This window comes from Equus asinus, chromosome 2 (genome assembly GCF_041296235.1).
Source record: "Equus asinus isolate D_3611 breed Donkey chromosome 2, EquAss-T2T_v2, whole genome shotgun sequence".
In the NCBI taxonomy this organism is placed as follows: Eukaryota; Metazoa; Chordata; class Mammalia; order Perissodactyla; family Equidae; genus Equus; species Equus asinus.
This window is the reverse complement of record NC_091791.1, coordinates 103,767,280-103,784,594: the sequence shown is the minus strand read 5'-3', so window position 1 is coordinate 103,784,594 and position 17,315 is coordinate 103,767,280.

Here is a 17,315-nt window from a genome sequence, read left to right as displayed (position 1 = left end):
TCTCCCCCAGGCAGCCTGATTTCTGCACCTCTTGGACTGGGAGCCGGGAGCGGGGTCCTGGAGCGCCGAGCAGCTCCCTGGGGACTCCCGCTCTTTCCTGGAGCCGGGGCCCAAAACCCAAAGGTGTCAAGAGTCAAAGCTATTTCCAGCTGAATCAGTGTGGCAGGAAAGTGTCCTTTGTTGTAGAGTGTACCACGTCAAGAAGATTCATGTTAGTTTGCCTTTCTTGGCCAACTATCTTCACCCCATCCTACCTGCAAACAAGGGCAGTTGCCACAAACTAATTGGGAAGGAAAATGCTATTTGCATGTAGCTCCAGAGGGATTTACTGGGCCGGCTCTCAGGGCGCGGGCTCTCCCTCCGAGAAATGGCTGAAATGCACAGTAGGAGCTGTCGCTGCCCCTGCCTGCAGGAGCCTGCAGTGCCTCTGTCGCCTCTGAGCCTGAGCCCACCGTCCCTCCGAGAGGGCCCTGTGCCTAGCCAGACAGGGAAGGGCCGCGTGGATGCAGAGAACGTGGGCTCCGCTGCCCAGAGCTCCCTGTTCCTCCCCACCCGACCGCTGAGGAGGAGAAAGTCTTGCCAGGATGCCGGCTGTCTTCCCTCTCTCCATGAACCTGGCAGAGCACAGATTGCTTAAGTCTTTCGTAGCCCTGGCAATAGCTCCCTCTGACAGGCCAGTGAAACACTGGTCCCTTCTCACTCCTTGCTGCCCTTGGCTGTCACCACTCTTCCTGCAGGCCCCCACCCCCAAGTCGCCCGTCCCACGGAGCCACCCTCAGCAGGGCAGGGAGAGTAGTTCCCATGGCCTCGGTCCTCCACTCGCCACTGTCGTTGGGTCTGAGCCAGGGATGGGCTGGCTAGGAGGCGAGCAGAGGGAGGCGGTTCCGCTCTTCCTTCCGGAACAGCAGAGGCGCACAGCACACAGAGCTCCAATCCTGGCCGGCCATTCAGCAGGGCTGGGGGCTCGTCGCAACCTGCTCTGAGGGAAACTGCTCTGCCCAGAGCCTCTGCCCAGCGCCTCTGCCCAGCGCGGCCTGGCCACTGAGTGGCCACAGTGGCCACTTCCTGTTTGAGAGTCCCCCACCCGTGAGGGATGAGTGGCAGGTGTAGGAGAGGAAGACAATTCCTCTATCCTCTGGGTCCTTCTTGCTGGGCTACGAATTAAATTGACATGAGACACAATAACAGGAGAAAAATCCAAGTTTAATAACGTATACATGGGAGAAACCCAGGAAACCTAAGCAACTCACCAAAATGGCCAAAGCTGCCACCTTAAATCCCGTCTTCAGCTAAAGACAAAGGAGGATGTTGGGGGGGGGGGGGTGGTTTCAGTCTTCAAAGTGGAGGAAGGCAACTCACATGGAGACGGAAAAGCAAATGTTTGGTAGACAGAACTTTGATAGAGAGGGCTTAGCAAGGACCCTCGCAGTCTACCAGATACCCAGGGTTATCTGTGGTGGTTGGCCTGTCCTGGGACAGGTCTTCTATCTTAAGTTCTTTTAGGGAGTTGGGGGGAAGGTCAAAGTTCTTTCAGAGTCTTTTGTTCTTAAAAGTAATCAAGGCTGAGGTCTGCAGCGAAGCCCCTGCCCAGAAAGGGAGTGTGGCAACTAGTGCAACAGGACAGAAGTCTGAGTCCAACACAGGGAGAAAACTGGGAAGCCGGAGAGTCCAGACCACAGCATGCAGGGGACGGAAGAAATGCAGCGAACGGGTTCTATTTCCTTGGAAGCAGTAACAGAGGCAGAAATGAGGTGAGCTGAGCTGCAGAGCGTCAGAAATAACCTTGGGGGGCCAGTCACCTCATCGCTGGTGCAGCCTCAGGCCCGGATGGCGCCTTCAAAGCAAGAAGAACCCCCCCCCCCACCGCCGCCCTGCCCCCCACAGCTCCTTTTCTTGGATTCTTAGGAGATTCTTTTTTCCTTAAAATTGCTGCCATTTCTTCAGGGGCCTCAGGGCACCACCAGAAGGTCACCCAGAGGGTAGTGGAGCAGTCCATTTGGGTACTGCCCTGCCACCCCCGTGGGGTTACTGAGACACGTCCCTAGTGGGAAAGAGGGTCAGAGCTTGGGCGGAGTCGCTGTGCGCCCCAGATTTGGAGAATGTGGGTCACAGGCCCCGCCGGCCTCCCCGCCCCCTCAGAAGTCTCCAGCTGCATCTGGTATCCAAGTTACAACTCCACCGTCCCCAGGCCCCCTCTGGCCTCCTCCTTTCATATGGTAATTGCTCGCTCCACACAGCCATAAATAGTCCCACTGAAGTTTGGGCCGCTCCTCCCTCCAGTCGCCTTTGTGAAGCTTTCCTCCATCCTGGGAAACGGTATCTAGACCCTGGGATAGAGGGAGGGGAGAGGGACCCAGGAGGGCCTCTGTGGGAGAACTGACTTGGGGCTGCGGGAATGGCATGACTGGCTCCTTAGAACAGACCAGCCGAGAGCCAGGCCTGGTTTTCTCTCCCTCCCTGTTACCCCTTCCCTTTGAGGGTCCCTGAACTTCCCTCCCACCCCCAGCTGCGGAGTTGGAGCTGGGCAGTTGCCTAGACAACCCCCGTTTTTCCCAGCCTTGCCTTGTCTCTGTTCCAAAGGAGCAGGACGCTGCTCACCTCAAACAATGCTCCCCACACTGCATGCACCAGCCGGCTGGTGGTGAGGAGCTAGCGAGGGGGCCAAGCCAGGGGCCCACTCTGTCAAAGGGGCTGTGGACAAAGGCTGGGGAGGCCACAGGGCAAGTGAAAGAGCAGGTGCAAAATTCAGACCGGAGAGTCTGGGCTCCACGTCCAGCCTTCATGTCTGTCTCCCACATCCTTGACGGTCTGTCTCTGTACCAGGAGGAGAGCTCCCAAGGGCAGAGTCAGCCTTCTCCATCGGCCTGGCAGCAGCACAGCACAGGGCGCGGCCTGGAGCACCTCATCTCTGGGCCCGTCAGAGGACCCGTCCCCTCTTCCCCTCACCTGACTCAGACAAGTTGTCACTTCTTCAAGGAAGCCTTCCCTGATAGCCAAGGCACACCCAGCCCTTCCTTCCTGTCTGCCCTTAGCACCCGGAACACACCATCTGCAGCTTACACAGAACCACGTGGCGACTGGACCCGCCCCGGCTCTGCCGCCAGCCTCGCCTGCCCCCAGCTTGCATGCCAGGCCCCTGCTCCTGGAAATGGGCTGAAGGCCACCTCATCCAACCCTCATTCCAAAGCTATTCCCGGGAATAAAGGACAGGCGGGACTGTCCCGGGGCTGGAAGAGGCAGGGGCCACCACTCTGCAGCAGCCACAGCCTGGAGGGCTGCCCTGGCTCCAGTTGGACTGTCCAGAGTCCTGCCAGGCCCTGGAGTGGCCACTCCGCCCCCTCCCCTACAAAACAGCTGAGCCCCACCCCAACCAAGTCTTGAGTAAAAAGTGGACCAGGCCACTCTGGTCCCACACTGGGACCGGGGAGCCCTGGGGCCTCTCACCCTCTCCCACTGGGGCTGGGAGAGCCAAAGCAGCTGGGTCTGGAAACAGAGAGACTCAAGACCCTGGTGCCCCACTCCTGTGTGTCTTGGGCCGACATGCTTAACCTCTCTGAGCTACAATTTCCTCATCTATAAAATGGGGGTGATGACGCCGACTCCATACAGATACTGTAAGAAAAAAGAATTACCTGTCGTTTCTTCCTCCTTGACAGGAGGAGACTGGAAGATGGAGGCCTCGGTCTTGAGGAATGTGCATCCACGGTTCCCTGAAGGGAAGGCCTGCGAGCTGTGAAAACTGACTGTGATTTTGGGGCTGCCAAATCCTTTCAGATTCATTTGGGTCAAAGAATATCTGCCAGTGTCCTGTCTTCTTGGGATGAGCATCCCATGGAGGGCCCAAGAGCAAGAGGCACTCACTGGCCAGAAACCACAGGTCTCACATTCGTGATCCCGTGGATCCTGACATCCTGAAGGCGATCCGAGTCTCCCCACCTGTGGAGGCTCACCAGAGCTCATGGAGGGAGGCAGCTGGCCCCGCCGGAGCTGGCGTCAGCCCAGGCCTGCAGACCTGCCGCCCGGTGCCTTCAGACCAGCATTCTCCGGAGTCCAGTCTTTGGATCCCTGCGTCGGAACTATCTGGGCTGCTAGTGAAACTGCTTCTCCGGGGGCCAAACCCCAGGTTTAATGAGTCAGAGTCTCCAGGGATGAAGCTGGGGAATTTGCACGTTTAACTAACTCCCTGGGGAGTTCCACGCACAGTAAAGTGTCGGGGGCCCTGTGTGCGCCCTGACACCCCCCCACCCAGGAGAGTGGGGGAGGGGGTGGAGAAATGAAGGTGAAGGGAGAGTGTCAGAGCCCCTTGGAGCAGCGCTTTCCACTCTGCAAAAAGAGCTTCCCTCTGGGGGATCCTGCTGCTGTGCTGCAGGTCATCCTCCAGAACATTCTGGCTCTTTACAAATCGCGGTGAGCCCCGGCTCTGGGCTAGGTGGGAGCTGTAGTTTCTCATCTGTGAGATAGAACAGTACGACCTCATGGGGCTGCTGTGATGATGAAATGACAGGACAGCACAGAATAAATGTTCCGTAAATATTTCCTACCATGGCTGTTTGTGCCAACCTTGTCACGGTTGGGCTGAGTCGCCTTGAATGTGCCACAGCCACAAAACAGGTGGTTGGACTCAAGCAGTGGCTCTCAGCCTTGCTGCACATTAGAATCACCTGGGGGAGCTTTGAGCCTCGGCTGCCCAGGCCACACGTGTGGCAGATCCTGCCAGAACCTTTGGGGTGGGACCCAGGCATCAGGACTTTTCGTCCTTCCAGGTGGTTCCCATGCAGCTGAGGTTGACAGGCTGACCGTTCCGGAACGACCTGCAGCCCTGTTCTGCAGGTGAGGCTCCCTCCCTCCCCAGGGTCTCCATACAGCTCCCCATCCAGAGCTGCCCTGAGGTGGAGCCGGCTCTGTGTCTGATGGATGTCTGAGATTTACAAGCCAGGACTCCAGGCCTGAAGGATAACAGCTCTCTCCTGGGAGCCCTGGGTCCCGCTGGAGGCTGCCAAGCAGCAGGGTAAACATGAGGGAGAATGAGGCAGAAGTGTTGCCCATGAGAGGGGCACAGCCCAAGGGGGACTGGGTCTGTGCTTGAGGGAGCAACCCAGAGGCCTCCCGAAGCAATGAAAGGTGACGGGCAGAGAAGACAGGGCCCCCAGCCCACTCTGGATGGGCTGAGCCAAACTTACTGGGCCCAAGCCCTGCCTGAACGGCCCAGATGCTGGTGCCAACCTCTAGCTGATTTTCCTCCAACGGTTCTAACCCCTCCTTGTCCCAGCCCTGCCCCTCCTGCCCTGTCACACCCACACCCTCTCCATCCGCTCTCTCTCCCAGCCTGACACCAGCCACTCCTCTGCAAGGCTGCTATCTTAACATTTAGGGGGTGTTTGTTGTTTAGGACGATTGTAATTCATATTCTCTGAAGACTGTATGGGAAATGCTGAGATTTATTTTAAAAACATTTTTAAACACCTGTAATCTCATCATTCCAGATAAACTAGTCATTAACATTTCATTTTGTTTTCTGTGTACACATAATTTTTTAGCAAAATTAAGGTCCTGTTCTATATAGAATTTATGGCCTACTTACTTCATTTCACATTTGGTATGAACTTTGAGTGCTTAGTGTGCCACCTTATAGATATATCATTGTTGGGGATTTAGGTATTTGCGACTTTTCACTTTTATGCATAACATACAGGGCTATTTTATAACAACCATTTTCTTCCTATTTCAAAGTAAAAACATGTTCGTTAAAGAAAATATAGAAACTATTGATAAGTAGAATAAATAAAAATCAACCATAGTAGGAACTTCTGCTTCCAACCAAGATGGAGCGGTAATAGGGACCAGATTTACCCACCCACCTGAAACAACCCAAAACCAGACAAAATCTAGGGACTACTGGCCTTTAAGACATTGGAAATCAGACAGCCAGGTCCAGCAACCCCTGAGAGACCCAAGGGAGCCTGATGACTGACTCAGCCTGGCCATGGCCCTGAGTGAGCTTCCAGGCTAGGGCAAAGCATGAGCATGCCAATGGAGCCTGGCAGACTCCCCAGGCTGAGAGTCAGGGGAGATCAAGGCTGATAGAACTGACAGGATGGAGTAGAGGAGAAAAGAGAGCGGCACACAGAATTCTAGAGATCTTCAGAGGTCCCCCTCAAGTACGTGTCAGAGAACTGATCAGTGCACGCATGTGAGCCAAGTGTCCAAGTCTAGGAAAAGAACCATCCTGAAGGAGTAGGGGCGACAGTACCCAGTGCTCCCGCAGGACCAGGAATAGCGCCTATTCCCACCAGCCAGACTGCAAAACTCATAATTCACAGGGCGGAGTGTAGAGGACACAGAAGGGTCTCTCCTTACTAACGGGTAACAGGTGGCCCCGATGGAGCGCTGCCCCAGTCCTGCCTAACAATCTTAGAAAGCAAGACCTGAAAGGATCAAACTGTTCCCAAATAACTTAACCACAACCCAGAACAAAGTTCCGGAAAATTTAAGTGAATAAAAAAATATTCAGCACACAACAAAGTAAAATTCACTATGTCTGGCATCCAATAAAAATTACTAGGCATGCAAGAAAACGCAACTCACAGTGGGGATAAAAATCAATTACTTGGGGCCAGCCCCATGGCCCAGTGGTTAAGTTTGTGCGCTCTGCTTTGGCGGCCCAGGGTTTTGCCAGTTCAGATCCTGGGTGCGGACATGGAACCGCTCACCAGGCCACACAGAGGTGGCATCCCACGTGCCACAACTAGAAGGACCCACAACTAAAATATACAACTATGTACCGGGGGAATTTGGGGAGAAAAAGCAGGGGAAAAAAGAAAAAGAAGATTGGCAATAGTTGTTAGCTCACGTGCCAATCTTTAAAAAAAAAAAATCAATTACTTAACTGACCCAGAACTGACACAGATGTTAGAATTAACAGACAAGGATATTAGAAGTTATTATAACTATGTTCCGTATGTTCAAAAAGTTTTAGAAACATGAAAGATAGAATAAAAGACCCAAATTAAACTTCTACAGATAAAAACAATAATGCCTAAGAGAAAAAAAGACTGAAAAAAATTAACATGACATCAGTGAACTGTGGGACAACTTCAAGCAGCCTAATAACTTTGTCATTGGGTTCCAGAAAGGAGGTGGGAGACAGAAAGAAATTATCTGAAGAAATAATGGCAAGTTTTTCCAAATTGGATGAAAAATATAAACCCACAGTTGCAGCTCAGTGAACCCTAAGTACAAGAAATATGAGCAAACACCACCAAGCTGTATTGTAATCAAGTGGCTCAAAACCAGTGATTAAAAAAGAACAACTTAGAAACATCCAGGAAAAAATGGCACATTATGTACAGAGGACCTAAGATAGGGATGACAGCAGACTTCTTGTCAGAAACAATGTAATAGAGAACATAATAGAGCAACATCTCTGAAAGACCGAGGAAAAAAATCTCTCAAGCTAGGGGCTGGCCTGGTGGCAGTTGGGTTTGTGTGCTCCACTTTGGCGGCCCAGGGTTTGCCAGTTCGAATCCCAGATGTGGACCTACACACCGCTTATCAAGCCCTGCTGTGGCAGGTGTCCCACATATAAAGTAGAGGAAGATGGGCACAGATGTTAGCTCAGGGCCAATCTTCCTCAGAAGAAGGAGGAGGATTGGTGGCAGCTATTAGCTCAGGGCTAATCTTCCTCCAAAAAAAAAAAAATCTGTCAACCTAGAATTCTATACTCAGTGAAAATATTTTCAAACTGAAAGCAAAACAAATACTTTTGCAGGTGTATGAAAGCTAAAAGAATTCCTCTGTAGCAGATCCTCACTATAAGATATTTTAAACTGAAGGAAAATGATACCAGATGGAAATAGGGATCTATGTAAAGGAATGAGGAGCACCAGAAATAGTAATTACCTGGGAAAATATATAAGAATTTTTTCGTACTATTTAAAACTCTTTAAAAGATAGGTGACTGTTTAAACAAAAATAACAATGTAGTATGGGCTTTTGAACATACGCAAGGATAAAATGAATGACAACAATAGCACAAAGCCCAACTGGAGAGAAATGGAAGTACGCTACCAGAAGATCCTCGTACTGTCCATGAAGCTGTGCAGCAGCTCTTGAAGGTAGACTGTGATAAGTTGGAGTATGTGCCATGAACCCGAAAGCTACTGAGAGGAGAAATCATTTTAATCCCTACCTCACACCACATACAAAAGTTAACTTGAAATGGATCATTGACCTAGACGTTAAAGCTAAAACTATAAAGGTACCAGAAGAACACATGGGAGAAAACTTTTTGACCTTGGGTTATGCAAAGAGTTCTTAAATATGACACTAAAAGCACAATCCATAAAAGAAAAATGATAAATTGGACTTTATCAAAATGTAAAACTATGCTCTTCAAAGACACTGTTAAGAGAATTAAAAAACAAAGTGCAGAGTAGGAGAAAAAACTTGCCAATTATATATCTGATAAAGGACTTCTATCCAGAATATATAAAGAACTCTCAACACTTGATAATAAGAAAGCAAACAATGCACCTAAAAAGAAACGGGCAAAAGATCTGAACAGACATCGCATCCAAGAGGATCTAAGACGGCAGATAGATACGCATGAAAAGATGCTCAGCAGCACTAGGTAATGGAGAAATGCAAATTAAAACCACAGTGAGATACCATTATGTGCCTATTAAAGTGGCTACAATTAAAAATATTAATCATACCAACATTGCAAGGATGGGGAGGAACTGGGGCCCTCATACTCTGCCGGTGGGAGTGTCAAATGGTGCAACCACTCTGGAAAACAGTTTAGCAGCTTCTTAAAAAGTTAAATAGACAACCACCATATGATCCAGCCATTCAACGCCTAGTTGTCTCCCCCAGAGAAATTAAAGCAGATGTCAATAGAGAGCTTTTACATGACTGTTCTCAGAACGTGTATTTGTAGTAGCTCCAACTGGAAACAGCCCCAAATCTATCAACAGGCAAACGGATAAAAAGGAAAAAACTATAGATAAACACGATGACATCAATGAGTCTCAAAATTACACTGAGTAAAAGAATTCACACACACACACAAAGAGAATGTACTGTATAGCACCATTTATATAAAATTCTGCAATACACCAGCTGATCTATGATGACGAAAAATAGAGCAGCAGTTCCCTGGAGATGCCGTGGGGACCTGGGGAAGGGCAGGAGCGGTGGGTTTAAAAAGGGACATGAACAGTTCTAGTCGACACTGTACTGAAGGTTCTAGCCAGGAAACTTCAGGGGAAAAAAAGGAAAAGAAAAGAAAAAAGGAAAAAATAAAGAAAAGGCATTCAGATTAGAAAGAAAGAAAGGAAACTATCTCTATTTGCAGATGATGTGATCTTCCATGTGGAAAATCCTAAGGAATCCACTAAAAACTATTCTCACTAATAAATGAGTTCAGCAAAGTTGCAAGGTACAAGATCAATATAAAAAACCAACATAGAAAATTCTGTACACTAGCAATGAACAATCTGAAAATAAAATTGAGAAAAAATTCCATTTACAATATCTTCAAAAAATTCTTAAAATCAGGAATAAATTGAACAGAAGAAGTGAAAAACTTACACTCTGAAGACTACAAGGTATTGTTGAAAGAAATTAAAGACCAAACAGAAACACACCATTTGTTTGTTTCCATGGTTACGGAGCAGAAGACAACATTGTTAAGATGCCAATATTCCCCAAATTAATCTGCAGATTAATATGACCCTTATCAAAAGTCCAGCTGGCTTCCTTGCAGAAACTGACGAGCTCATCCTAAAATTTTCCCGGAAATTCAAGAGATCCAGAATAGCCAAAACAATCTCGACAAAGAAGAGCCAAGTTGGAAGACTCATACTTGCCAATTTGAAAACTTACCACAAAGCTACAGTTATCAAGACAGGGTGTGACAGGCTGAAGGATGGACACAGAGCTCAATGGCTAGAACTGAGTCCAGAAATAAACTCTCACCTTTATGCTCAATCGATTTTTGACAAGGGTGCCAAGACTATTCAATGTGGAAAGAATATCTTTCAATAAATCTTGCTGGGACAACCAACCTGAAGAGAATGAATTTAGACCTCTCCTCACACCACACACAAGAACTAGCTCTAGATAAATCACTGACCGAAATGTAAAGAGCTAAAATTAAAAAACTCTTAGGAAAAAAATAGGAATAAATCTTTGTGACTTTGGGTTAGGCAAAGCCTTCTTAGATATGAGACCAAAAGCACAAATGACGCAAGAAAAAATGCATAAATTGGGCTTCATCAAATTTAAAAACTTTCGTGCTTCAAAAGAGACCATCAAGAAAGTGAAAGACAACACACGGAATAGAACATATTTGCAAATCATTGATCTGATAAGGGAGCTGTATCTAGAATATATAAAGAACACTTCTAACTCAATAAAAAGACAAAGTTTTTAAATGAGCAAAGCATCTGAATAGACATTTCTCCAAAGATGACATATAAATGGCCAATAAGCACAGGAAAAGATGTCTACCTTCTTAGGGACCAGGGCAATGCAAATCAAAACCACACAAAAAAATGAGAGATTAATTCACACTCACTAGGAGGCTATAATGTTTTTTAAAAAGCCAAACAGATAATAACAAGGGTTGCATGAGGATGCAGAGAAATTAGAAGCCTCGTCCGCTGTTCATGGGGGTGTAAAATGATGTAGCTGCTTTGGAAACCATTCTGACAGTCCCTCAAATGTTAAACACGGTGGACTGACAGATGCTACAAGGATGAACCTTGAAAACATTATGCAAAGTCAAAGAAGCCAGTCACAAAGGACCGCGTACTGTTTTATTCCATTTCTGCAGAATGTGCAGACAAAGCAAACGCAGCGACAGAAAGGCGATTAGCGACTGCCTAGGTTCGGGGCAGCTGGCTGGATGGGGCGTGACTACTCATGGGTCTGGGGTTCCTTTGGGGGGAATGAAAACATTCCAAAGTCGATTGTGTGATGGTTATACAACTCTGAGAATATAATAAAAGCCACTGTACCCTTTACACAGTGTGTGAATTCTATCTCAACAACGCTGTTAGCCATATTAACAAGGAGACAAGAGGAATCTTCTTGTGGGTGATGGATATATCGCCACAATGACCGTGATGAATTCATGGGTGTATACATTTATCAAGATTTATAAAATTGTACAGTCTGCATATGTGCAATTTATTGTAGACCTATTATACCCCAGAAAGCTGTTTCTAAAAATCACCTACAGCCAGCATCTAAAAATAAGCCCAGTTCTCATCATGATCTATCCTTCCGGTCTCTCTTCTATGACCACACACAGGTTACAAAATGGGATAACCCCGTTTTTTTTCCACTTGCTAATATATCATGAGCCCCTGTCCAAGTCATTAAATATTTATGTCTCACGGCCACATAGCATTTTATGTTCAATAACGTAGTTCATTTATTCCAAACAGGGGCATCTAAAATGAGGCTATGGAGCTGTTCAGGCTGCTGCCCCCACTTCTGCCCCAGCTGGGTCACACTTCCAAACCCCCACGCCTCCACTGGCCTGCCCCCGGCTGGAAGGAACCCTCAGACCAGCCTGCAGCTCGGGCAGGGAGCCTGTGGGAACCAGCCGCTGGCCAGCCCACTCATTGCTGGCATTCCTGCCTCCTCTCACGGCCCTGGGTTGGCACCAGGTGCTGAGTGGGCCCCGGGCAGCTGTGGCCATGGGCTCGATGCCTGCTGCCTCTTCCTCCACATCGAGGCATCAGCCACACATAGGCACAAAAGGCAGAGAGAAAATTCGCCCAAGTCCCAGCCCAGTGCAGGGCAGGCCCCAGCAGTGACCATCAAACTTTTTGATTCACGTGTCCTCCTAAAATAATTGCAAACCATCACGGGCCTCGTGCGTTTTTAAGTTGATCTCTGAAATGGTATCACAAGTTTAACAGCTACAAAGTATATAACTGGGGACATATAATTTACATGCTTCCAATACACGTAGGGCTGAAGATTTAAGTTGTTCAATTCATAGGAAATGTCCACATGTAACCCAATTAGCAAAGCCAGTCCTTATCGGCAAAGTGGCTAATTCAGAATTCGTGTCCACCAGAAAAAGTTTGATTTTGTTTTTTAAATTTAAATAAAATTGTTAATCTAGGAGCTGGCCCCATGGCCAAGTGGTTAATTTTGTGCACTCTGCTTCGGTGGCCCAAGGTTTCACGGGTTCGGATCCTGGGTGCAGATATGGCACTGCTCATCAGGCCATGTTGAGGCAGCGTCCCACATGCCACAACTAGAAGGACTCACAACTAAAAATACACAACTACGTACCAGGGGGCTTTGGGGAGAAAAAGGAAAAATAAAATCTTAAAAAAAAAAAATTGTTAATCTACATCCCAGTGACAACGCTCATTTTTTAATTATGATTCAAGCTAAGAATTGGATAGAGAGGTAGGTAGGGAGGTAACTAGGATGGATGGACGGATGGACAGATGGCCGTAGGATGGACAGATGGATGATGGCGGGCATATGGACAGATGGGCACACGAAGATAGGGAACCCCGCCACGTGTTTGTCAACTGAATTCCAAAAGGCCCCGCCTCTTTGATAGCCGTACGCTCTGCTGTCAGCCTGTCCCGCAGTCAGTGCTGCTCATTCCTGACGTGTCCCCTTGGTGGCTCGGCAGCCCTCTGCTCTGGGGGATGCAGCGGCATGGGTTTCGGGAGGGGTGTGAAATGAACCAAGGATGACGGAGCGGGGTGTGAAAGTGGCGCGGTCACAGGCAGCGTCTGGGGGAAAAGCAGCTGGAGAGGAGTCCGGGGACCCTCCCGGCCTGTGGCCATGGCCAAACCTCCCTCGGGATCTGGAGCCCGTGCTGCAGGCCACTTCCTCCTGAGGCGTTGCCGGCTGTTCCTCCATCTGCGCCAGGGCCCGGAGCCCTGGCTTCTACTGGGAAGATAGAAAACCGCCTCCTGAGTCGCTCACCCTGACTGCTGCTCAGGGAGGCTGGGACAAACCCAGCGACCCCCTCGGTCTCCTGGGTGAAGACCCCTGGGTGATGACCGGGCCCCTCGGTGCTCAGCATGCGCTGTGCAAAGTAGCCAACCAAAACACTCTCCTGTCAGCACCAGACGGAGACCTGGACCTGGAGATGACGGTCCCCACCAACAACACACAGAATCACTCTTCTCAGGGCCGTCAGCCTCCAGAGGAGAAAAGTCTCAAAACCAGGACGCTAACACAAGTTTCTGAAGACTCTCACACTTTCCGAGCAGGAGCTGAGGTCCCGTGACTGCAGAAAGCATTTCCGCAGGCTGGCTCAAGAAATGAAAATCCAGGCCATGGGAGAAGGCAGCATGCATGCCAAGAGGAGGGAAATCACAGCCTCTGAGCCCAACCTCACTGCTGGCTCTGGGTTTCCCGGGAGCCAGGGCAAAAAGGGAAACATGTCTTTCTAATGGAGTTTGCTTGACGCCCCCAGAAAATCTGGAATGCTTTCTCTTTCAAGTTATTTATTTCCTAACATATACTCAAAAATTACTCAGTTGGAACCCTATATGGGGCAAAGGAGATGGACATTGTTGAAGGAAGTCTAGTAACCTCTTTATTTACCTGAGGGGTAAAGGGACCTCTCTGAGGAAGTCACCGCATACAAGGGGAGCAGGAATCTGGGCCTCAGCTGGCCTGACTCCCTGTGTGTGCCCACCACCCTGCACTGCGCACCCTGAGGGGTCAGCTGGTGGGGCAACGCACGTTGTCTGCTGAGACCCGACCTGGACCCCAGAGGCATCATGGGGCATTGGCATGAATCAGAAGAGGCAGCCCCAGTGCACCGCCCCCCAGCTTGGTGGGCAGAATGGGAACTGGGACCCCCCCACTGGTCCCCTTTGCGGGGCATGACCTCAGAGCTGCACTCAGCGGCCTGGACTTTGCGGTATCTCACCTCTCGTTTTAAAATTTCATTTCTCTCCCTGAGAAGCAGGGAGCTGGAGAGTGGAAGAGACAAGACCTAGTGTCCCCGAGTCTGTGACAAGGCCCGAGTAGGCACGCAGAGAAGTGACACAGAGTGCCAGGGTCACCTCGGTAAGGTGGACAAAAGGTAGAGCTGTCAATGTGACCATGAAGCTACAATGAGCTAAAATGTGGAAAGAAGCCATCCATGGCACTAGCTCTTGGAGCACGCTGGTCCCCTCAGTGCTGGTGTCTGGACAAGACTCTGCGGTCCTGGCAGAGCTCACACCCCAGGACAGGGTTGGCAGGGGAGGGGGAAGCCACCCTTCCTGCCCCCGTCTCCCCTGGTTTGGGAGCGAGCGCCCCGAGAGCTCACAGGCGAAGCTGGGTGTCGCCCTGCAAACTGCATTAGAGCCCTGGGGCCTGGCTGGGCTGGCAGAGATGTGATGGGAGCCTGCAGGCGGACCTGTCACCACAGGCACAGCTGGGCCACCGGACCCCGGCAGCGATGGGCACCAGCATGGAGCCCAGTGCCTGGCATGGAGGTGGTGCCCCAAAAGTCAGATAAATTAACTGATCATACGATGCAAGGGTGTCCGGAAGCTTCTTCTGGGGTACCAGAGCAAAGCTCAACCTCTCCGTTAGCTGCAGGAAAACGGTCCAGTCCTACCCAAGTCAACCCCATGGACCAGTTATTGAGCACCCCGCAGTGTGCTTAAGTCCCCGCGGGGGACTGCCACCCTGGGGGGGCCACAGACATAGGCTGTGTGATTCACCCCATGAAGGGAGTACCCAGCCCTCGTTACAGATGCGGGAGCTGGGCTTTGCCCAATGACACGCTGCTTGCGTGCAGAGGGACCAACGTGTGAGTCTGAAAACGCCGCTGCTCCCCTTGCTGCTGCAAACCCTGAGGCTGAGCCCCTGCCGCAGTGCCCGGGCAGCCCCAGGCCCAGAGCAAGCCTCCCTCAGCCCAGGGGGCTGACCGAGGGGACACAGGGAGAAGGACCACTGCCCTGGGCTGTAAAGGACTTTCCCACATCCCAGGACCCCTCAGTCTCGGGCAAACCAGGACAGCTGGGCACCCGGGACGCAGGACAAAGCTGCCCCCGCTCTCTTAGCCAAACCCCAGTTGTCCCCGAGGAAGTTCCATCCAGCCCCACAGCTCCATGCGGGGGCTCTGCACACCCACTCAGTTCCCCAACACCCCAGTTTTGCTCTTCTCAGCTTCCTTCCAAAGGCAGCTCCTGGCCTCTGCCCGTCAGCCTTTCAGGCCCACCGTGGGGAAAAAAGGCCCTCAACTGAGAGGGCAGAGACGCCGGGGGTAGTTCCTGGTGACAAGCGAGCTCCCTGATGGCTGGAGGGCTGAGGTCTACCTTCCAACGGCCCTGGGAGCCTGAGGCCGAGCCGACCCTGGACGGAGTGCTGCCAGCCCCCGCCGTCCTCCTCACTCCCAGAGCCCTCCCAACCCGGTTTGGTGTTTTAAGAAAGAAACGCACAGGGGCTGGCCCCGTGGCCGAGTGGTTAAGTTCACGCGCTCCGCTGCAGGTGGCCCAGTGTTTCGTCGGTTCGAATCCTGGGCGCGGACATGGCACTGCTCGTCAGACCACGCTGAGGCAGCGTCCCACATGCCACAACTAGAGGAACCCACAACGAAGAATACACAACTATGTACCGGGGGGCTTTGGGGAGAAAAAGGAAAAAATAAAATCTTTAAAAAAAAAAAAATAAATAAAAAAAAAAAAAAAAAAAAAAAAAAAGAAAGAAACGCACATGTTCCCATTGAAGGCCCTCAGCAGTCCTCCAGGCAGCGGGCTGGCCTTCTCTCCTTACAGATGAGGAAACCGAGTCAGACAGACCATCTTGCCCAGGGCCCGGCAACTGGGAACGATGGACGCCAGAGCTTCATCTGGATCTGCTGGGCTCTGGAGCACGAGTCTCACCTGGTGCAGATGCTGCCCTTTTACCCCAAAGCCTGTGTCTTTTCTATGAAAACTACACTGCACTCCGACCTCAACAACCACCTTAGGGGGTAATACCGCCCAGAGCGTTGACACGAGAAGCAAAAAGTGACGTGTACCAAGATGGTCATGGTGACGGACTGCTGACCGCTCACCTGCAAACCGATGGACAGGAATCAGCCTGGGGACATGTAGGGGAGGGGCGGGCGGGTGGGGTCTGTGCAGGGCAAGGTCACTGAGCTCAGCCGGTGAGGACCACGTGGTGCAACTAACAGCTGAGGGTTCCCTGAGGCCGGGCTCTCTCAGGACTTTGTGGGGCTAGGACTTACTATGTGTCGTTCAGTTCTAAGGACCTAGTGCGACGGCTGCTCCTGACGTCCCCTTTTACACACATGGCAATTGAAGCACAGGGACCTTAACTGTCTGGTCCAAGGCCAGTGCGTCACAGCTCCAAGGTCATGTCTACACGGAGCAGCAGGACGTGGGGGGACACAGAAGCCAAACATAGGAACGTCTGTGCTGATGAAGGTTACCCCAAAGCCTGAGTCAGAGGACTGTATCTGCAGGGGGTGAGGGGAACAAGGTGTGAATTAGGCTCCCCTCCGCCTCCTCCATTTACAACTCTTACAGTCATTTCTTACAAAGGCGGCCAGGTCCCAGCTTGGGCACCTGGTGGCCAGGTGACAGCAGATCAAGAAGGATGACAGGCCGCAGGGGATGCAGCACGAGTCCGCCTGCGCTCTGCATGGCTATCTGCTGGCTCTGGCTGGCCCCAGTGTCCCCATTGTCCGGGTCGGGGAAATGGGACCGGGCCTCCCTGGATCCCCATCGCAAACGTGTCCACCGTACCATGGCTCCTCACAGCTCAGCAGCATTTCTCCAACCTGGGGGCCGGGTCTGGCCTTCTGTCGTCAGGAAGGATGCTGCTGGAGGTGAGACCGAGGAGGGGCCCTGTGCAGCGATTGCCTTGGGGCATGGAGGGGCCGCGGGTGTGGGAGACCCAGCAGGGGCGCAGCTCCCCAGGCTAGGCCCACGTGGGCGACACTTGGGTGCAGAAACTCAAGTCTGGCTGGTGCCTTCGGGGCTGTGCGACACAGGCCAGAGGGCAGGGAGCAACCCCACTGCCAGCGAGGCCAGCGTTGGGCTTCCCAGGGGAGGGCCCCCACCCCCTTGCCTGCCGAGTCCCCCCCATCTGGGGCCTCGAGGGGGCCTCGAGCCTGGCAGGCTCCAGCTCTCCTGGGTTGGACCACCAGGAAGGCATGCGGTTGGCTGTGTTCGGCTTGGCTGCTGAGGCTGAGGGCATGGTGCAGGCCCGCGGCTGCCAGGGAGCCTCCTGTGAACCCAGTGCCCCCTGCGCCCCTCGGCTTCCCCTCGGTCAGGGCTCCCTAAGCTCTTCTGTGCTCTGGACCCTTCTGTGGACTC